Genomic DNA, 8784 nt, shown 5'->3' on the forward strand with positions numbered 1-8784 from the left:
GTAACACTGTATTCTCCTGAGCTCGTAAAAGACTCTATTTACATTATCTTTTTTAAATATTTTGTATTATTCTCTCGTGCCTTGTTGCGCAGAGTAGAGGAAGGAATGGGTGAGTCCTGCCCCCTGCTGGGTGAGATAGGGACATTCAGGGAGAATTTCCAAAAGTGGGTGGGACCTTTCAGCTGGACCCTCACAGCAGATGGGGTGGGGGAGGTTCCTTTGCCCCCCCATGAAGACAGTCAGCCGCGCGGCTTCCCTCCTGAAGCTTCTGATCCCTCAGCTAATGGAAAGACGCCCCGCGCAGCGCTCACTCTGTCCCGTTCACCTTTCTCCATCCCCTGTCGATAATGTGCTTCCTCTTCCTATAGATAAGAAATGTGTAATTGAGACAGAGTGACTATAAAAGAGCCAGTCCAGTGTGGGTAGGTGTGTGTGTGTGTGTGGGCGGAGGGGCTCAGCAGGCCATGTGGGTATGAAAAAGTCAGGTTTTTGCACCGAAAAATAAAAACAATTACAGCAGGAATTAGTAACACCTGGTGTGAGCCTGCATGTCCTGGTGTTTTGGCAGTACTGGTGCAAAAGAAACACAAATTAAGAAAATAGAAATAAAATTTTAAAAATAAAATAGAATAAAATAGCAGAAACGTGCCTCATCTGACATTTACTGGAAATAAAAAGGGGCTGTTTTGATGAGTGGAAGATTAATGAAAATCAGAGCCGAACCTTTTACTTTAAGCTCAGCTGAATTCCTTGTTTTCACTCCATCTGCCCCTTGCCCCCCCCCCCCCCCCCCCCCGCCCCCCGCCATTTCAGGCAGACATCCCTACGCCAGGCGGCCCCTGCTAATGATGTGTTCGGTTCTCTCTATGGCTTCCTGAGGCGGCTCCTGCATTGGGACTCTGTGTGCAGGCCGCCTCACTTCAGTTACCTGAGCTCCGGGCCTCCCGACACGCTGCATGGGGGAGGATGCGAGAGAGAGAGAGAGAGAGAGAGAGAGAGAGAGAGATGGAGGGAGGTAGGGGGTCTGTGCATCTTTTTTTTAAAACATGCATTAAACCGGCGATCAAAAAATAGTGGGAAAAGTAAAGTGATCGTGTTGAAGCTGAGCGCAGAATGAGCGGACAGATGTGCATGTCACACTGAGCGTGGGTGGCCTTTGAGATGCTATTAAGCCTGTCTGCCGTGATGAGCCCAGGTAGTTTAAATGTCCCACTGAAGACCTCCACAGTTCTGACGAGTTCCGTACACCCCCGGGAAAATGGCAGCATGGTCGGGAACAAAGAAGGATTCTTCTTCTGAGGTGACGGTGGGGTGCCGGATAGATGGACTTACCCCTGTAGGCTTCCCTCCTCCATGTGATGTGGTCTCCACACCGCAGACAAGGACATGAGGGTGGGGGTTGGGGGGTCAGGGCATTGCAATCCCCTGATGTGTGGTTCTCAAGCACCGATCTTATCCTGAAATCTCAGCCCATATGACAGCAATTCATATGAAAAAACACTGCTTCCCATTTAGTTACTAACGGAATTCATATGTTGTTAAAATGGTTCAATCATCTATGGGAAATGTGATATACATGCAAGTGATCATAATAGCACATGACGTCTGAGACAATTACCAATCCATCCCCCTGCCTTCCAAACGCTTGTCCTGGTCGACATCACTGGGGAGGGGGGAGGGGGGGTCCTGGAATCTATCTCAGCAACACCCTGGGCGGGATGCTAGTAGAAAAATTATCATTATGCAAATGTAAAATACAAATACGTGGAAATATTACAGATCCCCCTTGTACAGGACACATACGCTGCGTGCGAGTCTATTTACTTTGACAAAGCGTGAATTGGCAACTTTCTGTTACCCCCACAGACACACATCCTGTGCTTTTTCTCTCAGTCTCTCTCCTTTCCCCTCCCACCTGCAGGTGCCACTAACTGAAGAGCAGCGGTCTCATGGTAACAGTGGCACAAATGAAAGGGGGGGGGGGGTGTTTTGAATAAGATGCTCAATGAGTGAACACCAGGGGGCGCCAGATAGCTCTGAATTTCTGCTCTTCACCATAATGCAGATTTCTTCCCATATAAATATGATCTCAAGTATTCTTTTCAGCGTTTTTCTTAGTGTTTATGTCTGTGGGCTCAAGTGGCAGACATGCTGTTTCTGACAGGACAGGTTAGGAAGTTTCATAATCAGAACAGCATTTTCCTGGTTGGCTGAGAGAGTTTGGCCTGTCAGAGAGTCCGTAACACCAGCTCCCTTAGAGATATTAAGTGCCTTTCATTCAGCTGCTACTCCTTCAGTTACTGCTCGGGGAGCATTTGAGGATTAGCGTCTTAAAGCAAACGACTTCACTGAGGGGGAAGCCAGGGGCTCCTGTGACTTCCTCAGGCCCCCGAAAATGAGCGTGTGATCTGCCGTGCCTCCCTCAGTGGCTATGAAAGCGGACCGTGCCATTGCTCAAATAGGGGACAATGTTGCGGGGGGCTTGTTCTCCTGTGTCACCCTTCAGAATAGCTGACTGAGATGCTGCACGCAGCTCTCTTCCTCCGCTCCTACGGCCCTGGAGCCCCAAGATGCGGCTGTTTTCCAGATCGCCGGCATGACGTGGGAGGCTGAACAAAGCAGGCCCTTGTTCACGCCGTCTTTATAAAATGAGGGTTCAGACCCTCACACAGTGAGTGCTGCTCACCCACCAGCACTGGGTCAGAACTGGCAACCCTCCGGAGCTCAGAGAGTACAAGTGCGTCTTTTTCTGTCTGCTCATCGCTTCAGTAATGCAGTGTTTAGATGTTTAGGTCCCGGGGTAGCGACTCTGCTAAAAACTCAGCTCTACTTTATTTTCTTAGGTCAAATTTTTGCCCAAACTTCCAAGCAGCAGGACCGTGATCAAAGGCAAAGTTTGTCATCCTAAACACATGTGACGGGCTGAGGTGACCGATGGGGCTGCTGTTAGGGGTCGAGTGTGTGTGTGTGTGTGTGGGGGGGGGGGAGGGGGGGCAGGCGGATCTCAACAGAGCCCTGTCTGTAATGGGGCTAGAGAAAGGGCTTCCAACCGGGGTTGGGAGAGGGGGAGGCGAGAGGCACAGCAGCCGGGGGATTAATTGGTCCGACATGTGCACTGGGAGGAGGTGGGGGTGTCTGGGGCATTCGGTTGATTGCAGAGGCCCCCGATCCGCTCGGGCTCAACCGCAGCTGAGGGCGGAGCGTAGAGACCAGCTGTGCCGCGCTTGTGTACGTATGGTGTGGGGGGGGGGTGCCTCAGAGAGCCCTCACTTCCTGACGGAATACGACAGCCGTGTCAGGGGGACCCCCTACTGCTATCCAGCCCTGCCGGGAAATTGAGAACAGGTGCGTGGATGAAGGCGGGGGGGGGGGTGGGAGAGGGGCCCCGAAATGGGAGACCCCCTCAGTCCAGCAGACGTGGCTACATGTGACCAAGCAGCCACTTTCTGATTTACAGGCGAGACACGTCACAGGGGAACCAAAGTGGAGTCGCTGTTTCTTCGCCCAGAACCTTCAGCCGCTGTTGCTCTGAGATGCCAGCTGCTCACCCCTCTCTGATTCTCCATCTCTGTAAGGCTCTGAGACTCACGCAGCTCTTCCAGCTACTATGGCCCTCGCCATCACCTCCGAGCGTGAGGCCGGCCCTCCGAGCGCAACCCCCATCCCCATGTTAGCACAGTTAAAGCATCTGGGACCTGATCTGCCCCCATCTTCATGTGTAGTAGGAACAGCCCTGCCTTAAAGGGCGTGTCCTGCCTTAAAGGGCGTGTCCTGCCTTAAAGGGCGTGTCCTGCCTTAAAGGGCACGCTCTGCCCTAAAGGAAGCATCCTGCCTTAAAGGGCGCGGCCTGCCTTAAAGGCCTGCCTTAAAGGGCGTGCTCTGCCCTAAAGGGAGCATCCTGCCTTAAAGGGCGCGTCCTGCCTTAAAGGCCTGCCTTAAAGGGCGTGCTCTGCCCTAAAGGGTGCGCCTTAAAGGGCGCGCTCTGCCCTAAAGGGTGCATCCTGCCTTAAAGGGCGCGTCCTGCCTTAAAGGCCTGCCTTAAAGGGCACGCTCTGCCCTAAAGGGTGCGTCCTGCCTTAATGGCCTGCCCTAAAGGGCGCGTCCTGAGTTAAAGGCCTGCCTTAAAGGGCGCGTCCTGCCTTAAAAGCTATTTCTGCAAGGCTTAGTGACAAATCACATATGTACACATGGTGTTTCTGTACAGTTTTTGGCATTAGATGGATGGATGGATGGATGGATGGATGGATGGATGGATGGATGTACTTTATTGAACCCAACTGGGAAATTCTTTTGTTACAGCAGCAAACATAACACATAAGTTACACAGCATGCAAGCTTAAGTGTCGGAAGAGTTTAAGATAACAAACACAGGATGCACAGGTGAAATAGCTCTCAGACAGATACGCGTAGGTAAGAATGATCCCCAAAATGTAACAGAAGCTGGAATAGCTATTGGTGTCAAAGTACAGAAGATGAATGTACAGCATGCAGCCTGCAGTAAACAGTGTGCAAATATGTGCAAATGGAAATTCCCGATGAACAGCAATGAACAAATGAACAAAACAATTTTATTACCACAAGATATAATTCTATAATTTATTTTCTATTGTTAATAAGATTATGACATTGAGCAACGGTAGAATTTTCTAACGGCTGCTCTCCTTTTACATAAATATTTAGTTACGCTGTTTAATTTTGTGCGTGGTACACGGCCAGTTTCTTCACTGTAACTTTACATTCTTAATTACAGAGTGATGAGTCTTTGTCTGGAGGCTCCATTTACTCTCCTTCCCTTTTTGCTAGATGCTCCATCGTTCTTCTTCTTTGTTAAACGTCTCAGACTTTCTTGCTGTCATTTCTAAGTTTTCACCGAGCAGAGGGAGAGTCAGGCAGCTTCCCCTTCATGTGTGAGACTCTTTTACAAGAAAGAAAGAAAAAGGATCGATATATGAGCCTTAAATCTAAGCTGCTGTAAATATTACTGTTATCAAGAGACGCAGACAGAGAGCTGATGGACCTTATGAAATTCAATAGATAGACAGATAGATAGACAGAGTGAGCGAGCACAGTGTTAGAAGGTAATACAGCACATACTGTGTACATACTGTATGTTAATGTTACAGAATAAATAAGTATGAAAGATACAAGTGACATACACTCACTGGCCACTTTATTAGGTAGACCTTGCTAGTACCGGGTTGGACCCTCTTTTGCCTTCAGAACTGCCTTAATCCTTCGTGGCATAGATTCAACAAGGTACTGGAAACATTCCTCAGAGATATTGGTCCATATTGACATGATAGCATCACGCATTTGCTGCAGATTTGTCGGCTGCACATCCATGATGCGAATCTCCCGTTCCACCACATCCCAAAGGTGCTCTATTGGATTGAGATCTGGTGACTGTGGAGGCCATTTGAGTTCAGTGAACTCATTGTCATGTTCAAGAAACCAGTCTGAGATGATTCGAGCTTTATGACATGGTGCATTATCCTGCTGGAAGTAGCCATCAAAAGATGGGTACACTGTGGTCATAAAGGGATGGACATGGTCAGCAACAATACTCAGGTAGGCTGTGGCGTTGCAACAATGATCAATAGGTACTAAGGGGCCCAAAGTGTGCCAAGAACGTCTGGGTTACCTAGAACGGCGACGTGGTGATTTTCTGTTTGCAGTCCCGTTAACAGAAACAGGCATCGAAACAGGACTCCCCAAACACTGCAGCTTGCCGTGTAAGTCTATCACAGTAAGTCTATCTGCAGAGCAGTGTATGATATGACTAGTAAACAGCATAATTATTATTAATACACACCTATGATAGGACTGGCATTCCATCCAGGGGCGTGTCCACCCCTGCCCCCTGTACTACATGGATGGATGGATTTCTGATAAATGTAATTTTAGCTTAGCAGGTACTTACAAAGCTGAAAATGACACAACTCAGCTGTATGTGGCTCCCACCCCCAACAACCTCCTGGGTTTTGATCATAGTGTGTGACCCAACTGGTCTGCATGTGTATGGAGGAAGGCGCAGCTTACTCAGGGAGGGGGCTGGTCCCACATCGCCGCCCTCCCCCCCACTCCAGCATCCAGCATCCAACCAATAAAAATCACCAAAAAAAAAAAAAATACGGTTGAAGGACATGCAGCATTTGAAGTACCTTTCCTGAGCCCACAAGTCACTCAGCCGGAGCAGCAGATGCAGGCGTGTTAGAGAGACCTAAGTATAGACATGGGAGACGGGGGATTATGGGTAGGGGGTGTGAATAATTTAAGCAAATCCCCGGGTTTGGGATTCACTCACAAACCACCTGCGAAACCTAAAAATTTAACAGTAGCAGCATATCTTTCAGTAAAAACAAAACAGCGACCGACAACAGGTCTCCTGTAGAGGGCGTCTCACGTACACGTGCTCGTCCAGCGAAGGCCTTGTGTTTGCCCTGGTCGGCAGACGGCACGTCTTCGTGGATTTCCTGTTAGCACTCGACGGTGCGCTGGAAACGAATGCCGGGAGGCTGGTAAGATGGGGCGCTGTCTGCCCCCGCTGGCAGGACTGTGCAAACATGCGTGCAAATAAGTGCCCCTGGACACGCCTACTGGAACACCCTGCTTATTAATCACGGCTGGAAGGGTCTCCTCAGTTCCTCCCAAGAGCTCCTGAGGTTTAGGGCACGATGTCTCTGAGAACCTCAGCTATGCAGCCTGAACTACAGGCTTCTCTTTGTCAAGCTGAGGATTGACTCTTACAAGTTGACTATGTTCTCAAGATTAACCAAGAGATTATTGTTTTTTTACTGTACAGTTAGGCATACCTGCAGCTGACAGACTGCAGACTGTTATTCATTTGCTCGGTGGATTTATCCAACACAAATCCACACATCTTACATATTTATGTAACAGGATTTTGACAGAAGCTCTACAAGTTAAATAGTTCAGGGTTATACCTCTGCTTGTGTTTCCATATTTGAAGTAACAGCAGCCCCCCCCTCCCCCGGTCGGAGCGTAATGTGGGGGTCATGCCTACAGCAATAGAGCTCAAATCAATGCCTCATAGAACGCGAGTGAGCCCACGCCTGCTTAAACGCTCCCAGTTTTCTTACCTGTCACCTGCTAGATCTTTCCAGATCATTCTGGGCGTGGTTCATGAGGGTGGTCACAGCAGATGGAAACCGGAGACACGTGTGCTGCAGACCCTGAAGGACGACGGAGCCGCTCTACCTTTGGAAGCCATAGCTTTAGCAATTAATCCATCATCAGATACGCTATCAGGTAGAGCTGATCTTCCTGGGTTCGAAGGCGAGAGCGAAACCCAAACCTGAGGCTCAGCGTAGTTTGAGAATTACACATAGGTAGGTCATAGTTTGGGTCTAATCGGTCCTTAAGTCTAGACTCCTGCATTCATATGCTGAGGCTTTTTATGAACACTGATGTGCGGGGACAGTGGTGTGGAGATCACTCTGCCCTGGCCAGTAAACCCACCTGATGTCATGTTCTGCACAGAGGTGGGGGGACAAGTACCAACTATTTGTTATGACCCTTCTGTTACCACATGTGTGCCTGTATGAAAAAAATATATCCTTGTAGGGATTTGAAATTACAGATAGAAGAAAAAAAATTCAATCAACATTTAGTAACAGCCAATCAGGGTGCGATGCGTTGCTTACACTCCCCGCCACCAGATGGCAGCAGAAAACAGAGCGAGGCAGTAGAGAGCTACCGTGGTGAAATGTGTCTGCATTGGCCTGATTTTGGAAACGTCCCTGAGGGATTGACCAGCCTGCTGGGATACAGAGGAAGCGTGGCTGTAACGTTGTGGAGTTTCTCAAGGGGAGAGTCAGCATTACAGATTGTTCTACAGGGAGCTGCATGCCACAACGTCTCTGGACAGCAGCGTTCGGCAGATTTGCAAAAAATGATTATGAATTTAATTCCAATTATTATCATGTTGTCAAGCAACTGACACTATTATCCAAACCAAATTATACTTTTAAAACCAATTTAGATTGTTGAATAAACATCAGCTTGGCTGTAGGATACGTGTCCCGGATCTGTGAGGTTATAACCTACACGCTTTGTTTAATGACTGTGACCATCATGACTCCTGTTTCACTCACCCTTGGAGAGACTCAGACAGGGTCTCAGACGATTGGTCACGATTCCTTATGTTTAATTTGCTGGAATTTATCAGAACGCATAACATCTTTTCCTATCTGATCTCAAATATGACTCAGGAACCCTGACATTCCTGGTGTTTCGGGATCGTTCCCATCGCAGGATCCCAGTAAGAGTACTGCAGGGTGGAGCCTCTCATGGAAGGATGTCGAGTCAGATGTACGGGCTGCTCCGTATGTCTCCCTCGCTCTCTCCGCTGGGCACTTTGCCATCCTACAGCAGCCATTGCTGTCAGCGTTTGCGTCGGCCTGTAACAGGAACCAGGAATACAGTCGTAATCTTGTTTTCCTACACCCCATTAGCGATAAATGTTTTGCTGTTGCCATAGCCACAGAGGACTGGTAATCCTGCCAGTTCACAGTTATATATGTGCTGAGGATGAAACTCTGACAGTCTCAAAGGAACGAGTGATGTTGGCATATATGTGGATTTAGTGGTGATGAAATATTGTACAGTAAATATATATTTAAAGATATTTATGGTTTTAAAATATGCTCTCATAAACCCTAGGGAGCACCAGGCCCAGCTCGCAAACGGCCGCGATGTAAGTTCATGAAAGTGTGACCGTAGGTTTCAGTGCATTGGTCTGTCCTTATATGTCGACAGTCAGCT

The sequence above is a fragment of the Brienomyrus brachyistius genome, unplaced genomic scaffold (genome assembly GCF_023856365.1).
Source record: "Brienomyrus brachyistius isolate T26 unplaced genomic scaffold, BBRACH_0.4 scaffold62, whole genome shotgun sequence".
Lineage (NCBI taxonomy): Eukaryota > Metazoa > Chordata > Actinopteri > Osteoglossiformes > Mormyridae > Brienomyrus > Brienomyrus brachyistius.